Below are 19615 nucleotides of genomic sequence, written 5' to 3' on the forward strand. Positions count from 1 at the left end.
TGAGAGGTGGCTTATGTGAGATCCTTCCCGGTTTTAGTTTCTTTCCAACATCTTTCTGTTGTGAGCCCTCAGGACCTCCCCACCCCCAAGCCTGCCAGACGCTTACACACACACACACACACACACACACACACACACGCACACACACACACACACACACCCCTCCAAGAATCTGAGGTTGGAACTTCATAGACAGTAGCAGCGTCCACCATGGCGCTAGAGTGCCCCTCACCATGGGGGTGGTGGTGGTGGCTAAGTGAGCCTCAGAAAGACAGAGTTAGTGTGGGGAAAATATTTGGGGCCATAACTCGCTGACCCTGGGAACAAAGTGTTCCCTAATGGATCCCCCACCGTTTCTAGAAAGACTTAGGGAGAGTGGACTGAGGTACTTGTACGTCCAGCTTCGAAACGCAGAGGGGACCGAGGTGCCGGGGACGGGCAGTCGCCCGAGGACCTGACCATTCAGTAGTTGGTTCTCTTCAATCTAGACAGAGTCTCTGCCCGAGGGCGGCGGGTGTGTGTGGGGGTTGGGGGTACCTAACCGCATACGAATCTGGGCCGCCTCCCCATCGGGCGTTAAAAAGCCAGGAAGAATCTACTTTCCGGTGACGTTCCCATCACCCGTCCCTCCCTAACTTAGGTCTCAGGGTGTGGACCCTGTAGTGGCACTTGGCATGTCCCTTCTCCTTTAGCTGATCTCATTTTTCCTTGGACCAGGGCTGTTTCGCAGGTGGCTGGGAAACAAGTTGTCCCCATCACAGCTACCACCTGGACACTCGGGCTCGCAGGGCACACGCCATCGTTCTTGGGCAAATCCGTCCCGGAACACACTCCCTTTCCACCCCAGACACCAGGGTACGCCTCTTTCACCCACCTGTCACCTCCAAAGGCACAAAAGCAGAGAATTTGCACGCCGGGACTAATATGCAGGTCGCCGGGATCGGCGATCTATCCCCGGTGCAGATGCATGTAGGTGCCCAAAGTGTGCTTGTCCCGCCCTGCATCTCTCTATGACACGCACATATGCACACACGCACCCCTCACCTTGCTTTTCCACGAGCACTCGCTTCTCTGTGTTCTCTAGCTCCCAGAAGCTGTCCTTTACCCAGCCCGGCGCCCGGGAGCGCAGCAGGCTTACGGGGTGTTTGGAGCTCCGCAGTAGCTCTCGGGCTCGCAGCTTCCCAGGCTGGCTCGTGCTGGCCCTCCTGGCGTCTGAGAGAGCTTGCCTGGGCCCCAATAGAGCTACCCTGGCCTGTAGATCATCGACGCCCAGCCGCGGACTGGTGCTCCAGGGGCCGGTGGCCTCGCGAGCGCGCCGGTGGCTGCGCCGCTAGCATTGGCCCGGGCGGGTGGCAGCCCCCGGGCACACTTCCCCACGCCCCCACCCGTGACGTCACGCCAGCTTGGCTCCGCCTGCCGAGTCCTGTAGGACCTGGTGAGGAGAGTGGAGAAACCCGCGGGTGGCCGAGGGCGCCCAGTGAGGATAAGTCAGCGGACCTGGATGCTGGTGGATGGTGAAGCGATGTCAGTGTCCCCACGACTCCTCCCGATGAGGACGTGCTTGGCTTTGTCTCCGATTTCAGAGACTTGGTCCGGTTTTACCCAACAAATTGCAGGCAGCTGGTGTGGCGACTGGGGTGACCTAGACTAGCTCCGGGACACGTTCTCAAGTTTGCAAAGCCGTGCCTACCACGGACCAGTCCCGGGAACAGGGCACAGGTTGCAGAGCCAGGCTAAGGGCAGAGAAAAAGAGGGGTGAAAACGGCAGGCAAGTCTCCATGCAGGCGCCTGCAGGTGTGGGTGTCGCACCTGGCTTCAGTTCCCGCAGCCAGCGGGCTCCGCGGGCTCCACCGGTCTCCCAACTGGAGGCCCCGGGGCCACGCAGTCTCTCCTTGCTTTAATTTAGTCTGTCAGTCACTGCTTGCTGGTCTGACCCAGCCCCAGCCCAACCGTTCCGCCTACGCGCGCTGGGGCGCTCTGCGGGAGCAAAGAGGGACTTGCAAGAAGTGGGAGATGTGTCGCATCGAGTTACAGCTATTTATTTTTTGACTGTGATGATTCAGTCGGTGTTCCAATACTTTAATAAGTCATAATCAATCCTGTAGCTTCCCTTCCCTCACCTCTCACCCTATTGCGCGTGCACGCGCGCGCGCACACACACACACACAGAGACAGAGAGACAGAGAGACAGAGAGACGGAGAGAGACAGAGAGTGCACCTGGGTGGTTTCTAGAACAAGAAAAATCAGGAAGCAAACCCGGATTAGCTTTCTCTGTGGGCCCCCGATGCGACCACCCTGTTTATGATCTGCTTGTGTGTTCATCTGGGAAAAGCATAAATCCAGAAGTTGTGTGTGTGTGTGTGTGTGTGTGTGTGTGTGTGTGTGTGTGTGTGTGTGTGTGTGGTGTGTTTTGACGGGGAAAGAGAGCCAGAAGGTAAAAGCAGCCTAGAATTGCTTGTAAGTCAGGGTGTCGCTCATGGATGTTTACTGGCACCGTCTCTGTGAGATGTGTGGACTCTGTGGGCTTGATGGAGGTTGCGGTAGGTGTTGTCAGGTCCTAGCATCCGCAGTTGGGCAAGGTTGAGGGGACAAATAGTGCAGCTCTCAGGATGAGGGGAGTGGCCCTGGGGGACAGAAGGGGACCTGGACTGAGCTTAGTTGTCACAATCCGTATTACCCTCTCCAGTTTAAAACCAATGGCCCTCTTGAAAAGCCAGGAAGCGTCCATTCTGAGTTCAGGTCTCCTCAGGTATCATGTGGCCTTGTAAGAGTTCCTCAATGGCTGCTGCTCAGTTTGGGTATTGTTTAGAAAAATAGCTGTGCAAAAACCAGGAACCCCTGGTTCTCAGCGTTTCCTTCTCTCATACACAAGGTGACCCCCAGGGGGCAGTGTACAGTTTTTTGGTTCCATGTCAACACCACCAGCAAAAGCAGGCTGCTCCTATCAGCGAAATAATCCGTTCCCAAACAACCTGGGGATCATTTCTGTATGCTGTTAACATGCTGAGCACACACAATAAAATCCACCCTTCGTGCACTTGGGAAGTCTTTCCCCAGCTCTCTCGGAGTCAGGTCCGGCAGGCTCAGCCCCAGTGGATAGATGAAAGCCCCCGGCGGGCCTAGCTCTTTTGCGGCTGGCCCCGTGAGATCTGAAGGCTTTGACCTTGACAGCAGAAAATGTCATCTAGAACAATTATTGATTTTGTCCCGTTCCTGCGTGCCTCTCTCCCCTCCCCCGACCCGTGAATGTGTCCATAGAGCTCTGAAGTCACGTTTGCCTCTGCTGCACCACCCCTCTAGCCTCCAGGTTTGAGTTCCCATTCCCCGTTTGACAATACCCTGCTCTTTAGACACTCTCAGCGTTCTGCCTCGCCTGCCCTTCCTCTGCAGCCCCTTAGTAACTAAGTAACAAGATCTTGAACCCCAAAAATACAGGGGTTGCAAAAGAGATAACCTCCTCACTGGCTTGCAATCTTTTTTAAATTAAAGATTTACTTATTTATGTATATAAGTACACTATCGCTGTCTTCAGACACACCAGAAGAGGGCATCAGATCCCATTACAGATAGTTGTGAGCCACCCTGTGGTTGCTGGGAATTGAACTCAGGACCTCTGGAAGAGCAGTCAGTGCTCTTAACCACTGAGCCATCTCTCCAGCCCCTCACTTGGTATCTTTAAGCCAGTGAAATGACATACCTCTTCGTTTTTTTGCACGTATCAGAGGGACACTAGGTGTCAGGAAATGAAGAAGCTCAATGGCCTGGGAGTTGAGCAGGGAACGGCCCTGGAACTCCCAAGTAAGTCATTCTGTCTGGCCGCTTAGAAGCTTTATCAATTAAATGGGGAGCAAGTGTTCCTATGCCATCGATTTGGTGCAAGTAAATGTTTCAGTTTAGCTTAGAGGAAAGTGCGAGGCATAGGAGAACTGGACTGACTAGTGCTATGAGATGGCAGACCAGGCGTCTGGCATGGGGTCTGCCCTCTGCATGTGAGACATTTCTGTGGATGGAGACAGAGCAAGGCCCCTAAGCTGCGGCATGTGGGGTACGTTGGAACTCACTGCACAGTTCAGGCTGGCCTTAAACTTGTGGCGATCCTCCTGCCTCTGCCTCTAGAATGAGGGGAGTGCAGGTGTGTGTGGCCTTGATGTTTTGTTGGGAAACCGTATGTGGTTACCATGGTGCTTTAAAGATGTGCCCATTTGGCCTAGAGGGCCTGAGGGCTCTTCAGATGCACCAAGGGGTGACGGATGCCCCTTAGGGGGTGATAGGTGCCCCTTTCTTCCCTTTTCTCTCTCTGCTGTGGAACCTCCTTGGAAACTGCTCCTAAGTCTGGAGTCAACGATCCCTTCCCTCGCTCCTCTTCCTACTCCCTCCTCCATCTTGTTGAAAGTGCATGAAGAACGCCAGTCCCACGAGGGACCTCGGAGCCTCTGATGTATAGAACCAATGCCCCATCATTGTGTAAATGGAAAACCAGACTCAGAGAGGCCAGGGGACTTGCCTAAGACCATTCAGGCGGGGAATAGAAAGCCAGGAGTTGGGCTGGAGAGATGGCTCAGAGGTCAAGAGCACTGTCTGCTCTTCCAGAGGTCCTGAGTTCAATTCCCAGCAACCACAGGGTGGCTCACAACCATCTGTAATGAGAGAGGCAGGAGTCGAGTTGGCTGACAGCATCAGGCTTCTTCCATAGGACACAGCCCACGCGACCATGAATCCCTGGATTGGGATGAGGGAAGGGAGTCCTTCCCTCTCTTCCCCTAGTATGTCATGTCCGTTAACGTAACAAGGTTCCTTAGCTCCCATCCTGGAGCAAGTCCTAGGTGAGACTTGGGAAAGATGTAGCATTTCCAGAGTGCTCACTGGAGTGTTCACTGCAGTGCTCACTGGAGTGTTCACTGCAGTGTTCACTGGAGTGCTCACTGCAGTGCTCACTGGAGTGCTCGCTCACTGGAGTGCTCACTGCAGTGCTCACTGGAGTGCTCGCTCACTGGAGTCCTCACTGGAGTGCTCACTGGAGTCCTCACTGGAGTGCTCACTGGAGTCCTCATCTGTCACAGGCCCCTCAGGAGGAGGGTGTGGATAGCTTAGGAGAGGTGGCCCATCGCCTTGTAGGTGCCTCCCAAGAGCACCAAGAGGTGCCTTTCATTCCCGGCCCATTGTCTTGCATGGGGCACACGTCTGTGGTCTCAGTAACCCTCGAATACTCCTGGGACGGCCTCTGGCACCATTAATTTGGTCATTGGAAGACATCTTGAGGAAAGAAACTGGCTGGCCTTTATTTACCCTGGTGTCTCACACTTGATTTAGTCCCGAGAGCCTTCCGATGAATCCATTGGAACACGTATTGAGTGCTTACCCGTGTGCCCCACTGGGTGCTTTGTGTTAATTCGCTGCAGTCTCACGAAGCCCAGTCAGCGTTCCCTTTTCTGAATGGACCAACCAAGGCACAGACAGACTGAGTTCTTCAGGGTCACAAAGCTACCAGTTTGAGCTCTCTGCTTTGTGAGTACCCATGGTGCGGTTACCCAGAGCTACGGAGGTTGGCAGATCCATCTTCTTCCAACTTGAGTAGACGGAAGAGGGACTGTTCCTCTAATCTCTACTGGGTAGCCTGCCCCCCCTCTGTGTGTGTGTGTGTGTGTGTGTGTGTGTGTGTGTGTGTATGTGTGTGTGTGTGTGATAATCACAACTGAGAACTCAAACAAGTATGCTTGCCCTGCTGACCAGCAAAACAAATCCCCCTGTCTCCCCTCCCCTAGCACAGGCATTTCAGGTATGCACCACCATACTTGGCCTCCCCCTCCCCACCTTAAGTGTGGGTTCTAAGGATCAAACTCAGATACTCAAACACAGCAAACCCTTAATGGACGGAGCCACCCCCTTCCCCAGCGTGGTTTTAATTATCTGTAGCTATCCTTAGCCTCAGGATGTCTTTGTAGATGGGTTCTGACTAGTTCCCCAATGCTCTGGGGTTCTGACAGCTGTCTGGTCCTCCCCTGACCTGACTTCCTGCTCAGAACGGGCTGGTTATCCCCTGCAGTACAGGTGGGTGATCTGCTACTCTTTGGGCAGAGGGGAGAAAGGACAGCTGCCTATGGGGTGAGCCTTCTGCCAGCCTGTGCAGAGGCAGCTGGGCCTTTTATGAAGGGGGTTGTCTTGGCTCTGTTCTTAGGAGACCCTGATTTCTCAGCACTTTGACCATTCAGGTGGTTTCACTGTGACCTGGAGAGGAGATGTCCCGGAGGCTAAATCTCTCGGTTTTAGATGATGGAGAAAGAAAGCCTGCCCTGGGGCAGCCTCCAAAGTGAATGGGTCTGAGAACCTCACCTCTGTGTAAGTGGAGCGGACACAAGGCTTTGAGAACCTCTTCATCCCTGCACCAGACCAAAGTTTTAGAATCCGTCGCCTAGCCTGTGCCCCTCAGGGATAGAATGGAGGATTCAGATGGAACCCTCTTCCTCCCTTGGGGTCCACGTGCCTATGTGTCACCAGGAGTCAGGGGATTTAGTAGGAGTCCTGCTCTGTCCCCTCGCTGCTCTGTCCTTGCCCATTTCTTCCTGTCCTATGGCAACTAAAAGACTACTTTTTCTTAATGGGCATTTTGACATGGCTTTGGGGAGTGGGGAAGGTACAGACCCATGGAGGGTCTCCAGGTGGAGATGCTGGCGTGGCTTTGGTGGAGACTGGCCTGCGTGCCACACTGCGTGTCATTTCTTTGAGGATTCCCACTCTTTCTTTGAGTCAGGCATTTCTACTGCTGAAGGGCCTCTATCCCTAGCAAGCAAAACAGAGAACTGTTCCAGTCACTACAGTTGATTGACAGGTATTTTCCTGTCTCTGTGGGGGCCGCTCTCTGAGACTGCCGCCTAGAACCAAACCTGTGAAAGGTACGTTTTTATCTTTACGGCTGTGTACTCATGATGCCATTTCTAAAAATTGGGCATAGAAAAAAAAACAATTAAAAACTAATAATAAAATACAACAGCCATAGTATGATATAAGAAAAGTTACGCTGTGTGTTAAGTTACGAATGGCTCATTTCTGGAATTTCCATTTCATGTTTTCAGACCTTGGTTTACCGTGAGAATCTGAGACTGTAGAAAGAGAACCTTGGAGAGGAGGGGCTTTAAAACCCTGTGAGCTGCAGTCCCCATGCCGGCCTCAGGGTGGCGTGAGCACACAGAACTCCTCTCGGGGTCCACCCTGTTCTCTCAGCTCCAGCCCTGTAGAATGGAACCCAAAAGGCCCCTCTACAGCTGTACGTTCCTCCTCTCCTTCCTTCTCTGTCCTTCTGCCACTCTTGAGAAGTGACTCAGAATGATGGCTGCGGTGCCATTTAGGAAAGAGCCACCATGGATGGGGAGAGAGGCTGTCAGGAGCTGTTAAAAGGGTTTGGCTTCAGAGACGTGGCCCTCCTGGAGTAAGGAAACTGCTGAATTCTTTTACTTCAGCCTCACAAGTAGCTGAGAGTACAGACGCCTCCTGTATCCCACTTCTGGCAGAGGGAAGTCTGATAGAAAGAGCCGTGTTACCCAAGTGGATGTGGGCAGGCTCTTGAAAGGCCGTTGCCAGGAGCCAGCCGCCTGCCTGTTTCTGCTTGTGCTGAGTGCCTTTGAGGCAGAAAGCATAGCCCTTCCCTTCACAGTGACACGGGAGTGGGCTCCCTAGAGCCCTGGATTTCGGTTACAGGACCAGGAGGGGCTTTGTTCAGCTGGGTGGTGTCTAGGGATGGGCTCTGGCTACTTTCCAAAGTGACAGTTCAATGGTAGCTTCTCCCTCGTGGGACAGCTGGCTGGTTGACTTTGTTCGGTGGTCCGGCTGCTAATTCCCAGGCTTCATGGTACTCACCTGCTCCGGGGCCCCAGAACAGATGGTCAGTCCAGGGAGGGGCTGTGGGAGGCTTCTTCATCCTGCGAGTCATTATCTGTCTTCTCTTTCCTCCCCACCCGCCCCGAAAGGGCTACGGGTGTGCTTCTGTCCCCCGCCCTCCCCCAGTTGCTCTCCTGTGACTGGATCTCTTCTAAACAGATTTGCTCTGTGACTGCTGCCAGAACCTCATTTCTCCATGCTACTTCAGACACTCAGTCTCTCTCTCTCTCCAGAAAGACTCTTTTATTTGGGAGTTAGGAAGCATAACAACTCCTGCGCTCTGTTTTTTGGTTTTTTGTTTGTTTGTTTGTTTGTTTGTTTTTTCTTTTTTGCCAGCTAGGATATGTAACTGTTTTGAATAAATGGGATGCCAGGTTTAGGAGAAGTCCTTACACTTAGGAGAGGCCAGTAAGAGCTCTGAGGATTCCAAATGTGACCTGACAGAGCAGGTGACTGGGGGAGGGAGGCGGGACTCTGAGCACGACACTGCAGAAGGACTTAGTACGTTTACTCAAACAGGGCTCACACACTGTTTATGCAACATGCATATCCACAGCATAGAAAAAAGTCTAAGCAACCTAAGAGACTTGGGCTGTGTCTAAATATCGTGTCCACCTCCTCCATAAAGATTTGGCACCAACAAGTCTGCTCTGAACCTTGTGATTTCATTCAGCTCCAAGCTGAATTTTCAAGGACAAATTCCAAAAAGTGATTTGGCAGTGGTGGCTCGGAACACATTTAGTTCTCTAGGACAAGCGCTTCTGAGTGTAAGTTGACTTAGACTGTCCAGAAATAGCGACCACTCACTCACTCACGTTTGCTTGGCGCAAACAAAACACCAACCAAAAGCTCACGACGGACAATGAACTCATACCTGTGACGATATCTCTCTAGGTGGCGCGCCTATGTAGGCACAAGCACCTTCATCTATCTATCCATCCAATCTATTTTACCCATCTACCCATCCATGCAGCCCCATCTAGTCATAATCCATCCATCCACCCATCCATCTAATCCATCCATCCACCCATCCATCCATCTATTCATCCATCCACCCATCCATCCATCTATTCATCCATCCACCCATCCATCCATCTATTCATCCATCCACCCATCCATCCATCTAATCCACCCATTCGTCCATCCATCCATCCATCTATTCATCCATCCATCCATCCATCCATCCTTCATCATACACCAAACCCACTCCTCATCCATCTATCATCTTTTCATCTTCTATCTTCATATCCACTTAGTATCTATCATCCACCCATTTATTCTTATTTCTATCCATCCACTACCATACATCTACTCATCCTTTCATCCTTCATCCACTCAACCATCCATTCACCCATTGATCTAAGCATCCAGTGTCACTCATCATCCATCTATTCACCAATCATTGATCCATCCATCTGCTGTTCATCTATCTTCTATCCATCTATTGCCAATCCATCCATTTATCATCCATCAATCTATTTATTCATCCATCCATCATCCATCCACCTATTCATCCATCTATCCATCCATCCATCTATTCACCTATCTCTCCATCCATCCATCCATCCATTCATCCATCTATCCATCCATCCATCCACCCATCCATCCATCCATCCATCCATTTATCCATCCATCCATCTATTCACCCATCTCTCCATCCATCCATCCATTCATCCATTATCCATCCATCCATCTATTCACCCATCTCTCCATCCATCCATCCATCCATCCATCCATCCATCCATCCATCCAGTCAACAAACGACAAAGTATTTCAGAGAAAAGGGAGAACTCTTGATTTCTAAGCCCTGAGATAGTGTCCTCTTGTGACCAGGAAACCCATAAACTTAACCCTCATTCTTAGCAGGAAACAGGTAGGGAAGTATTTATAGATTTGAGATGCCTCTGCCTATGTGGCTCTTCCAGAAATCAGGTGTTTTTCATGGGCTCCTACATTCAATCCGAGAGATGCTCCAGGGTTGTTATGTCTAAAGCCGTTTCTGTCCCTGTTTTTGGTAGTTCGCCACAAAGCTGGCGGTTTGTCAAAAAGCAATTAGTGGAACATGACTTTGTGACTATTTGATGCACTTCTGTGGTGGGCTGGGAGGGAGGGCAGCTTTGGCCCCCTGGGTGGAGAGAGGCCACCTGGTGGGCTTGGATTACTCATCCTGGTTAATTTCTCCTAAACTTACATCATCCTCTGTAATTGAGGTATAAACAGTAAAAAAAATATGCTGATTATATGAGCTGATCTTTAATGCGGGGCGGTGGCAGGATTTGTTTGGCCAGTGAAACCTTCTGATTTGACTTGAGTTTTCTGTTTATTAGGTTATATATGAAGATGTTTTAGAGAGAGGCAAAGGCTGCTGAGGAGAGACTGCACGGCTGTGCTCTGCCCTTCCACTTCTGATACTCTCCTAAGGACAGGCAATTCTAATTATTTCTATTTTTTTTCTATTGATTTACTCAACTGTGTTGTAAATGGCACACAGGCACCTCTATATTTTTAAAATTTTTCTCTTCTAGATACCGTTGACTTCCCACTATAAAAGATGCCCAACTCAACATCGTGGGATCTCCTGAATCCCTTCATTTTCTTTCCATCAAACCAGTAGTTGGTGTTTGCGTTTTTTGTAACTACGTAAATGTTTAAAGCTGAGTCAAGAGCTCTTGTCTGCTGGCTGGCTTCTCTTTTGTAGAGCCTTTTGTTTTCCCTGGGTTAATGATTACCTCGTTTCTGAATTTTTTTTCCCCCCTCTGCTTACTTTTCTATGGCTCTGTCAACGATTCATTCTCAAATTCTGACAGTTGAGGATTCGGTCCGTGTGTTACTTTTCTCACTCTTATTTTGAAAGGCCTGCTTATTTTTATTCTATGTGTGCCTGTGTTTTGCCTGCACACATGTCTGTTCACCACAGGTGTGCAGTGACCTCCGAGGCCATTGGATCCCCTGTGTCTTAGTCAGGGTTTCTATTCCTGCACAAAACATCATGACCAAAAAGCAAGTTGGGGAGGAAAGGGTTTATTCAGCTCACACTTCCACATTGCTGTTCATCACCAAAGGAAGTCAGGACTGGAACTCAAGCAGGTCAGGAAGCAGGAGCTGATGCAGAGGCCATGGAGGGATGTTACTTACTGGCTTGTTTCCCCTGGCTTGCTCAGCTTGCTCTCTTCTAGAACCCAGGACCACCAGCCCAGGGATGGCACCACCCACAATGGGTTGGGTCCTCCCCCCTTGATCACTAATTGAGAAAATGCCTTACAGCTGGGTCTCATGGAGGCATTTCCTCAACTGAGGCCCCTCTCTCTGTGATAACTCCAGCTTGTGTCAAGTGGACACACAAAACCAACCAGCACACCATGGAACTGGCGTTACAGATGGTTGTAAGCCGCCACCTGGGTGGCAGGAACACACAACCTGGGTCTCTAGAAAAGTAGCCAGTGCTCCTAGCCCCTGAGCCATCTCTCCAGGCCTGGCTTCCTTGTCTCATTTTGGGTTTAGTTTACTTGGCTGTGTGGGTGGAACATCACCTCCAGGAACTTCCAGAGCAGTGGTTCTTAACCTGTGGGTCACAACCCCGGGGACTCTTAAACTGAAGTCACCTAAGACCTTTGGACAACACAGATATTTGCATTATGATTCCTAACAGTAGCAAAGTTACAGCTATGAAGCAGCATCGGAAATAATGGTATGGTTGGAGGTCCCCACAGCATAAGGAACTGTATTAAAGGGTTGCAGTGTGAGGAAGGCTGAGTACCACTGTTTCCGAGGAAGAATATATTACAGCCAGACTCAAAGATGATCTGACTTCCTGGTACAAGTAGCCTATGTTACTCACACCCCATGGGACGCCACCCGTATTGATGTGATGGGAGTGGTGATATTTCATTTCCTAGATTAGGGGAAAGAGCTGTTCTGAGGTGTGTGTGTGTGTGTGTGTGTGTGTGTGTTCACATGTTTGTGTGTATATGTGTAGACATCAGACAGAGCAAAGCCTCAAGTGTTATTCCTTAGGCCCTCCTACTTTTTGTTTGAGACGGGGGTCTCACTTTGTAGTCCTGGCTAGGCTAAAACTTGCTCTGTGAGACCAGGCTTGCCTGATCTCAAAGAGACTCCAGAGTTCTCTTTAAAGCCATGCGCCACCACACTTGACAATATTCCTTAGTCATTTTTAAAAGTAAAGACTTAATAAAGCATGTTTTGCATTTTATAAAGATTTATTTGCTTTTATGTGTGCAAGGGGTTTTATGTCTGTTCACTATGTGCATGTAGTACCCACAGAGGCCAGAAGAGGGCGTAGAGTCCCTGGAATTGAGGTTACCGATGGTTGTGAGCCACCATGTGGGAGTGTTGAGAACCAAACCTAGGTCCTCTGCAAGAGCAGCCAGTGCTCTTAACTGATCTCTCCGGCCCCTACATTCCTTGTTCTGTTGTTACTTTAGGTGCTTGGGATACCCTCTTTTCTTTACCTTCTTTTTCTTCCTGGTGTTTTCATTGTGCAGCTAGAGCACGTCTCCTCATTCCCTTTTGCTGTTGTTTTTCTTTCTGTGTGATATTATTTTTAAAGATTATTTATTTGTTTTCTACATGGGTGTACACTGTTGCTCTCTTCAACCTGATCCCATTACAGTTGTGAACCACCATGTGGTTGCTGAGACTTGAACTCACGGCCTCTGGAAGAGCACCGCAGTCAGTGCTCTTAACCATTGAGCCATCTCTCCAGCCCCTCTGCATGATATTTTATTTCCAATTCTTGTACTGCTCTTTTAAGATTTCAACCATGGCATTTCTAAACTCCAAGAACTCGTCCTAGAGGCGTTCATTGTTTATAGCCTCATGTTATGCCATGGATCTGACCTTCCATTCTGACTCTCCAGGAACGATTCTTACTTTTAACCTTCTACCTCTTGGTAGCCCATTTCCGTCAGAGTCCCTTAGCATAGGCATTTTTGTCTGTTACTCAGGGTTTTCTAGAGATGTCTATAGTGATCCTAGATGAATTATGTCCTTATGACAAGCACTCACGTGCCCTCTGGCAGCCCTCCCCACATAGGTGTGGCTGACTAGGACTTGGTCACTAGAACCCTCTGGCAACTCTGTTGAAGAACCTGTGTGTGCTGTTATATTTTTCGTCGTGTTGACAGAACTCTAGACAAAAGCAACTTAAGGTTCATTTTGTTTCACGGTTTAAGAGCACAGATGATTGGTGGGAAAGGCATGGTGGGAGGAGCCGGAGGCGGCTGGTCACATGGCATCTGCCGGCCGGAAGCAGAGGGCTATGAACGCGGAGACATTTTGGTTCTCAGCTCGCCTTCATCATCAGCTTGCTTTCTCCTTTTTATGTAGAGCAGGGCCCTGGTATGCATAATGGTGATGCTCATATTTAGGATGGATCCGCCCACCTCAGTTAATTGGATCTAGAAACACAGCCTGCCCACCCACAATATACCCAGAAGTTTGTCTCTTCAGTGAATCTAGATTCGGTCCAGTGGACACTCGCTATAAACCTCCATGTTCTACAAACCCACAGATTGTTCTCATTGGCTCGTCAGCCTCCCCAAAGCTCTAGCCTAGATCCTAGGGTCTTTAACCCTGGCTACTTCTGGTGCTGGTGGAGCAAAATGGGAGGAGGTGGTATAGGATGTCACCATTAAGGATTCCAGATATGTATTTACTTCTCTTCTTTATACCCTTGTAGCCCATTTTCACCTCCTGGTAGACCCCATAGCCCAAGTCCGGAGCCTGATCTGTCCAACCCTTGCAAAGATAACAGCTTGCAGGGAGAGCTGCCCTGCGAGGTAGCGGGTCTAAGCATCTAGTGCTTAGCATGCCCTGTTTTCTCCAACCCTGAGCCCTCTGTTCCCGGACAGCTTTGGACTTTTGCAATGTGAACAGAGTTTCTGTTTGATTGTTTCTTTTTGTTTTTCCCATGCAGGACCATTGTTGTTGGTTTTCTTTTACCTCTCCCTTTTGAAGTTAGCTGTCTCCCTAGTTGTTTTCCATTTCCCAAAGTGGTGTTGCAGTTTTTTTTTGCTGGTTGTCAATTCTGTCTTCATTTTCTTTTCCTTTTGAACCATTTTCCCCACTTACTGCCGTTTTAGAGTAATGTGATGCTCTGAACGTGAACGGCCCTCTCCAGCTGGTTACTGAAGTTGGTGGAACTATTTGGGAAGGACTAGGAGGTGTGGCCTTGTTGGAGGACTTGTGTCACTGGGTGTGACTTTGATGTTTGAAAAGCCCACTCTATGCCCAATCTCTTGCTTTCTGCCCACTGCCTATGGATTTGCTGTTGCTCCAGTGCCATGCCTGTCTGCTTCCCATCATGATGATCATAGACTCTATGACCCTCTAAAACTGTAAGCAAGCCCTCACTCAATTGAATGCTTTCTTTTATAAGAGCTGCCTTGTTCATGGTGTCCCTTCTTGAACACCACTAAAATAAGTAATTTGGAATGAAGAAGAGAAACTCATGTGGATTATCTGATCTATTTTATAAAATATTTTACTTTATTGTTTGGAAGTATGGTTAAGCTCACTATGGGTGTGCAGTACCTGAGGGCACCAGAAGAGGGCATTGGATCCCCTGGAACTGGAGTTACAAGCAGTTGTGAGCTGCTTGATATGGGGGCTGGGAACCGAACTCAGGTCTTCTGGAAGGGCAGCAAGCACTCTTAGCCCTTGAGCAATCTCTTCAGCCCCCTCATCTGCTGTATTTAAACAGACATCTTAATAGGTAGTCTGCATTTGATTGCTGTTCGATTTTATTAATTTCTATGTGTGGCTATATTTTTTAAAAAAGATTTATTTACTTTTATTTTGTGTACGGGTACCAGCAGAGGTCAGAAGAGGGTGTTGGGTCCCCTAGAATTAGATTTACAGATGGTAGCTAGCCACCACGTGGGTGCTGGGAAGCAAGCCCAGGTCTTTTACAGGAGCAGCAAGTGCTCTTAACCAGTGAGCCATCTCTCCAGCACTATGTGGAGATCTTTTAAATTCTCATTTAGTTGCTTATAACCAGTTGAGCATCGTTAATCTGGATAGCTTTGGACTTGACTATTAATTTGTTTGGCTTAAGTGCTTTTCAGTTTAGGCAGCTCACACAGGGTCCCCCACCCCAGGGATTTTCTGGTGCCTCATTCTAGGTCAGTTTGAGTGAGCTGATGGGGAGGCTACAGCACCAGGCTCCTCTCCATCAAACAATGCTACTGTGTGCCTGCCATTGCAACTGGAGCTGACTTGACTTCTGTTATGTGTGAATATGTGTGCACGTGTACACACACACACACACACACACACACACACACACACCTTCTCTAAGGATAGGTTCTCTGGCTGGTGACATGTGCTGGCTATGTCAGATGTGCGGATATGCTATCTCTGTCTAGTTAGGGTACCTCCTCATGACATGTGTGTCCATGGTTGTGGGGTCAAATGATCCTCTCTAGTCCATGACCCTCTCTTTACTTGAGCTGTCCTCCTTGGGTATCACTGCACCTTTCCTTCTTTCCCTTCCTTTCTGATCTCCCCAGTCCCTCTATATTCACCCAATCGGATCTGTCGAGTGTTTGTTCTGTGCCTGCTCCTGCCCAAGGGAGGTGGAAACACGCCCGTCACACTTGATGCCCAGGGCTCTAATGGAAGCAGACAGGCCTCGGGTAGATAAAAGGGAAAAAAAGCAAGCCAGGGATTGTGACTCTGCCTGGCAGAAATGAGATTATGAACAGAACACCCATTAGGTAAGGAGAGGGCCTACCTGCAAAATATGGAAGGGTGGGAAAATCTTTCCAGTAGACGGGCTGAGAAGAGAAACATGCTTGTCTGTGCCTCAGTTTGGCATCTATGCCTGTAAAGGGTCTGGGCTCCGTACTCTGATTTAAAGCTAGGCAAGATGCCTCCCCCAGCTGCATGCTTGTAGCACTGCCGGAGAGCCATGCGGATGGTTTGTGTGCCTTGTGCTCTGTGTTCCGAGATGTCCTTTTAGGGACACAGTGCGTTATGAAAGAGAGTTAAGGAGAGAAAAAGGCAGGCAGGGCCGTGGTTGAGGCGAGAGGGCCTCAGGTACTGTTGTTGAGTGGTATTCCCCAAAAGATGTCTAACTCCTGGCTCCCACAACTTGGACTTACCGATAGTCAAGTTTTTGTGTGTGTTTGTTTGCGGCTGTAATGGAGCATGGGATAAATGGAGACCGCTCATGGGAGAACTAGAGAAAGCTCTTTGTTCAGAGCTTGCAAAGGGTTCACCAGCATCATCTGTGCTGAGACTAGAAGCTGGCACTGGGGCTGTGAAAGCTACAGTGAGACCGAAGATTCAGATTTGCCTAGTGTGTGGAGTGTCAGGATAGCAGAGGGTCTAGAAGCAGGACTCCCGCATGTTTGTTCATATTTCAGCATATCTGACTGCCCTGTTGGGCTTTTGAGACAGCTCTTAAGACTTCTCAAGTCCTGGCTCTTTGGGGCCGTTTGTGACAGGGCTAACTTCCTGGCCTGGTCACTGCAGACAATGGTTGGCATCTTGGGTAAGCCCAAGAGATCTGGTCAGAGATCTGTGTATGGTCTGGCCATTGCTTGTCTATTCAAACCTTGGGGAGTAAAATGGAAGCTGTTAGGGTGAGTCCTACACAAAGAGGACTGTTGTTCTTGCAAGGAAACAGAGACACAGGGCCCGAGGCTCAGGGGAAGGGTCAGATGATGATGCAGGCAATGGTGTGAGCAGTGCAGCTAGGACGGAGGCTAATGAAACAAGGAAGTCCTCTCTGAAACCTCCTGGGACTCCTCCCTGAAGCCTCTGGGGAATGTGGCTCTGCCTGTGCCTTCACTCCAACTTCTGGCCTGAAGAAACTATGAGACCATGGGAACAATGTATTACAGCAGAAGCAGGACAGGGAGGCAATTGTCCTTTTTAGGGGTTAACTGGGATCCGGAAGGGTGGGACCCATTTTCATGCCTCCTGTCCTTAGACCACGGGCTCCACACTCACCCTGAGGCTTCCCAAAATCTGATTCCCTGGTCTCTTACGTGGATCTATGCAGGAGGAATTTCCGAAGAAGGGGCCAGAGGACTTGGTTCACTGAAGTTCCAGAATGTTTTCTGTTTTTAATTTCAAGATTTTTAGTTACTGTTATTTTTTTTAATTTGAGTTTAAAATTTTTTATTTTATGTGATTGTGTGCTTTACCTGCATGTCTGTCTGTATAGTGTGAGCATGACTGATATCTGCCAAGGCCAGAGGCAGTGTTGGGTCTCCTGGAACTGGAGTTATAGACAGTTGTGAGCTGCCATTTGGGTGTTGAGACAGGAACCACGATCCTCTGGAAAAATAGCTAGTGTTCTTAACTGGGCATACGTGCTTGTCTTCGGGTTTTACTGCTGTGAACAGACACCGTGACCAAGGCAACTCTTATAAGGACAACATTTAATTGGGGCTGGCTTACAGGTTCAGAGGTTCAGTCTGGTATCAAGTTGGGAGTGTGGCAGCATCCAGGCAGGCATGGTGCAGGAGGAGCTGAGAGTTCTACATCTTCATCTGAAGGCAAACAAGATTAGACTGGCTTCCAGGCAGCTAGGGTGAGGATACTAAAGCCTGAGCCTACAGCGACACACCCACTTCATCAGGGCCACACCCACTTCATCAGGGCCACACCCACTTCATCAGGGCCACACCCACTTCATCAGGGCCACACCCACTTCATCCGGGCCACACCCACTTCAACAGGGGCCACACCCACTTCATCAGGGCCATACCCACTCTAACAAGGCCACACCTCCAAATAGTGCCTCTCTCTGGGCCAGGCATACTCAAATCGCCACAATGGTGGAAGGAAAGAACCAAGTCTTGATGGGGTTGGGGATTTGGCTCAGTGGTAGAGTGCTTGCCTAGGAAGCGCAAGGCCCTGGGTTCGGTCCCTAGCTCCGAAAAAAAGAATTAAAAAAAAAAAAAAAAAAAAAAAAGAACCAAGTCTTGATGTCCTCTGATCTCCATTCACATGCTGTGGCACAGGAGTAGGCTGCAGACAGGCACAGGCGCAGGCACACGCACACACACAGTACATAGATAGATAGATAGATAGATAGATAGATAGATAGATAGATAGATAGATAGATAGATAGATAGTTGATAAGTAAACTATTTATATTTATTTGATAATAAAACCACAACCAAAGCCCCACGGGTGATCATCATTCCCAGACCTTGGTAAAACACTCCTGTGGCCTTCTGGTCTTTTCTAGGCCAACCCGTACCTTCCTTCAGCTCCATCTTCTTCACCAAGAACAGTTATCTCTTAGCTTCTCCAGCCTGTGCAGTTCACTCTCTCCCTAACCCCCCGAATTGCCACAGCTGATAGGAAGCCCCCCCATGCTCCTCCCCCCAGAAGGAGTCCTAGTCTTTGGGTGACATGCTGTATGTAACCTGATAAAGCCTTCTCTCTGGAGCCATCTCAGAGCCTCCTCTCTCCTGCCCTTCTCCCTGCCTGAACACCAAGGCTTCTATGCTCGCATCTTGGCACAGCAAATGAGGAGAGACTGGAACCCGGGTTCTTGCTGGTGTTTTGGAAATCAAAGAGTTCTCTGAGTCTGCCTCCTCCCTTCCCCTCCTCTCTTTGCAGAGCTTCTCTCTCTCTCTCTCTCTCTCTCTCTCTCTCTCTCTCTCTCTCTCTCTCTGACACCCACAGGTCATCCTGTCCCCACCTCCCACACTGTCAGTGTCACCCCACCCTAGTGCCTGAGGAGAGTTATTCTATTTGGAAATAAAAAAAAAAAAAAAAAGGTGCAAGTGACTTCAGAAGCAGAAAGAAACCCTTTTCCCATGCAAATGCAATGTGCGTGCCATGGAGAGACCGCTCGCTTGCAGCTCCTCTCAAACTGAATATTCTTCAAAGTTATCCCAGGCCCAATCAAAGCAGCAGCTTGGGGGTTGGGGGTGGGGGGGTCTCCTCTGGAAGCAGTCAAGGGTGTAGCGATTTCTGTTTAATTAGGAAGCGACTTGGGGAGCGGGGAGCAAGGCAGGGTGGCTTATCTGTTGTCTGTATAAGGCTTTCTCCGTATTGTAGGCAAATTTTAAAGTCCCTTTGAAAGCTGATCAATCGATAGGCCCTCCACCGCTGGCAGGAGCTCGCTGGCAGGAGCGCTGTGCAGATCCTCGGCTCCCCTGTGCACACAGATTGAGAGGGAGTGGGAGGTGACCATTTGCTGTCAGTCTTCCAGGCACCTTGCCTAATGATCATATTTGGGAAGGGGGCGGAATCCTCAAGCAATACATGGAGGCTCTCTGTGTAGGAGAAACACACTCCCTGACTTGATTCCAGTAACTTCTGTGGAAGTTGGCCTGTTTCAGGTGCACGGTAGGTGAGTTTATGCATATGTAGCAAAATGGTCCACACCATCAAGGTCGTTAGTTTGCCCTGTTGCATCTCGAATATACAGGGGAAAGGTACTGGCACCACTCTCTTAGAAACCCAACACCTTCCCACACCCTTCCACGCTCTTCCTGAACACTGAAGTCGGCACAGGCATTCAGAAGGGCTGCTCCAGGCCCAGAAGGCCCAGGTACCATCTGAGACAGGTTTGGGCTTTCAGGAAACAGAAATGAAACTGGAAAATGTTCCTCAGAGATCCAAGAGTCCAGGATGCTTCTGGAAGAAAGAGATGACGTGCTCTAGGGGAGACGGCTGACAGATGGTGAAGGCGCCATGTCAACTTCATCTTCCTGACCAGCTGTCACTAGGGAAATGTGCCCTAGGCTGGAA

General features: G+C 49.6%; 2 protein-coding genes across 3 annotated transcripts in view; one reads left to right on the forward strand and one right to left on the reverse strand.

The window, feature by feature from the left end:
* Nucleotides 1-1632, reverse strand: part of Sstr2 (somatostatin receptor 2) — a 7181-nt gene extending 5549 nt beyond the window's left edge. Inside the window, exon 1 of one of the 2 annotated variants that reach the window (XM_032912668.1) lies at nucleotides 1045-1632. The gene's annotated coding sequence lies outside the window, so the exon portion shown is untranslated. The remainder of the gene's footprint in view (nucleotides 1-1044) is intronic. The other variant, XM_032912667.1, reaches the window with a different exon arrangement.
* The window catches only part of Slc39a11 (solute carrier family 39 member 11), a 412294-nt gene that overhangs the window by 33022 nt on the left and 359657 nt on the right, over nucleotides 1-19615 (forward strand). The window lies entirely within an intron of this gene.

The sequence above is a fragment of the Rattus rattus genome, chromosome 9 (assembly GCF_011064425.1).
Source record: "Rattus rattus isolate New Zealand chromosome 9, Rrattus_CSIRO_v1, whole genome shotgun sequence".
Taxonomy (NCBI): Eukaryota; Metazoa; Chordata; class Mammalia; order Rodentia; family Muridae; genus Rattus; species Rattus rattus.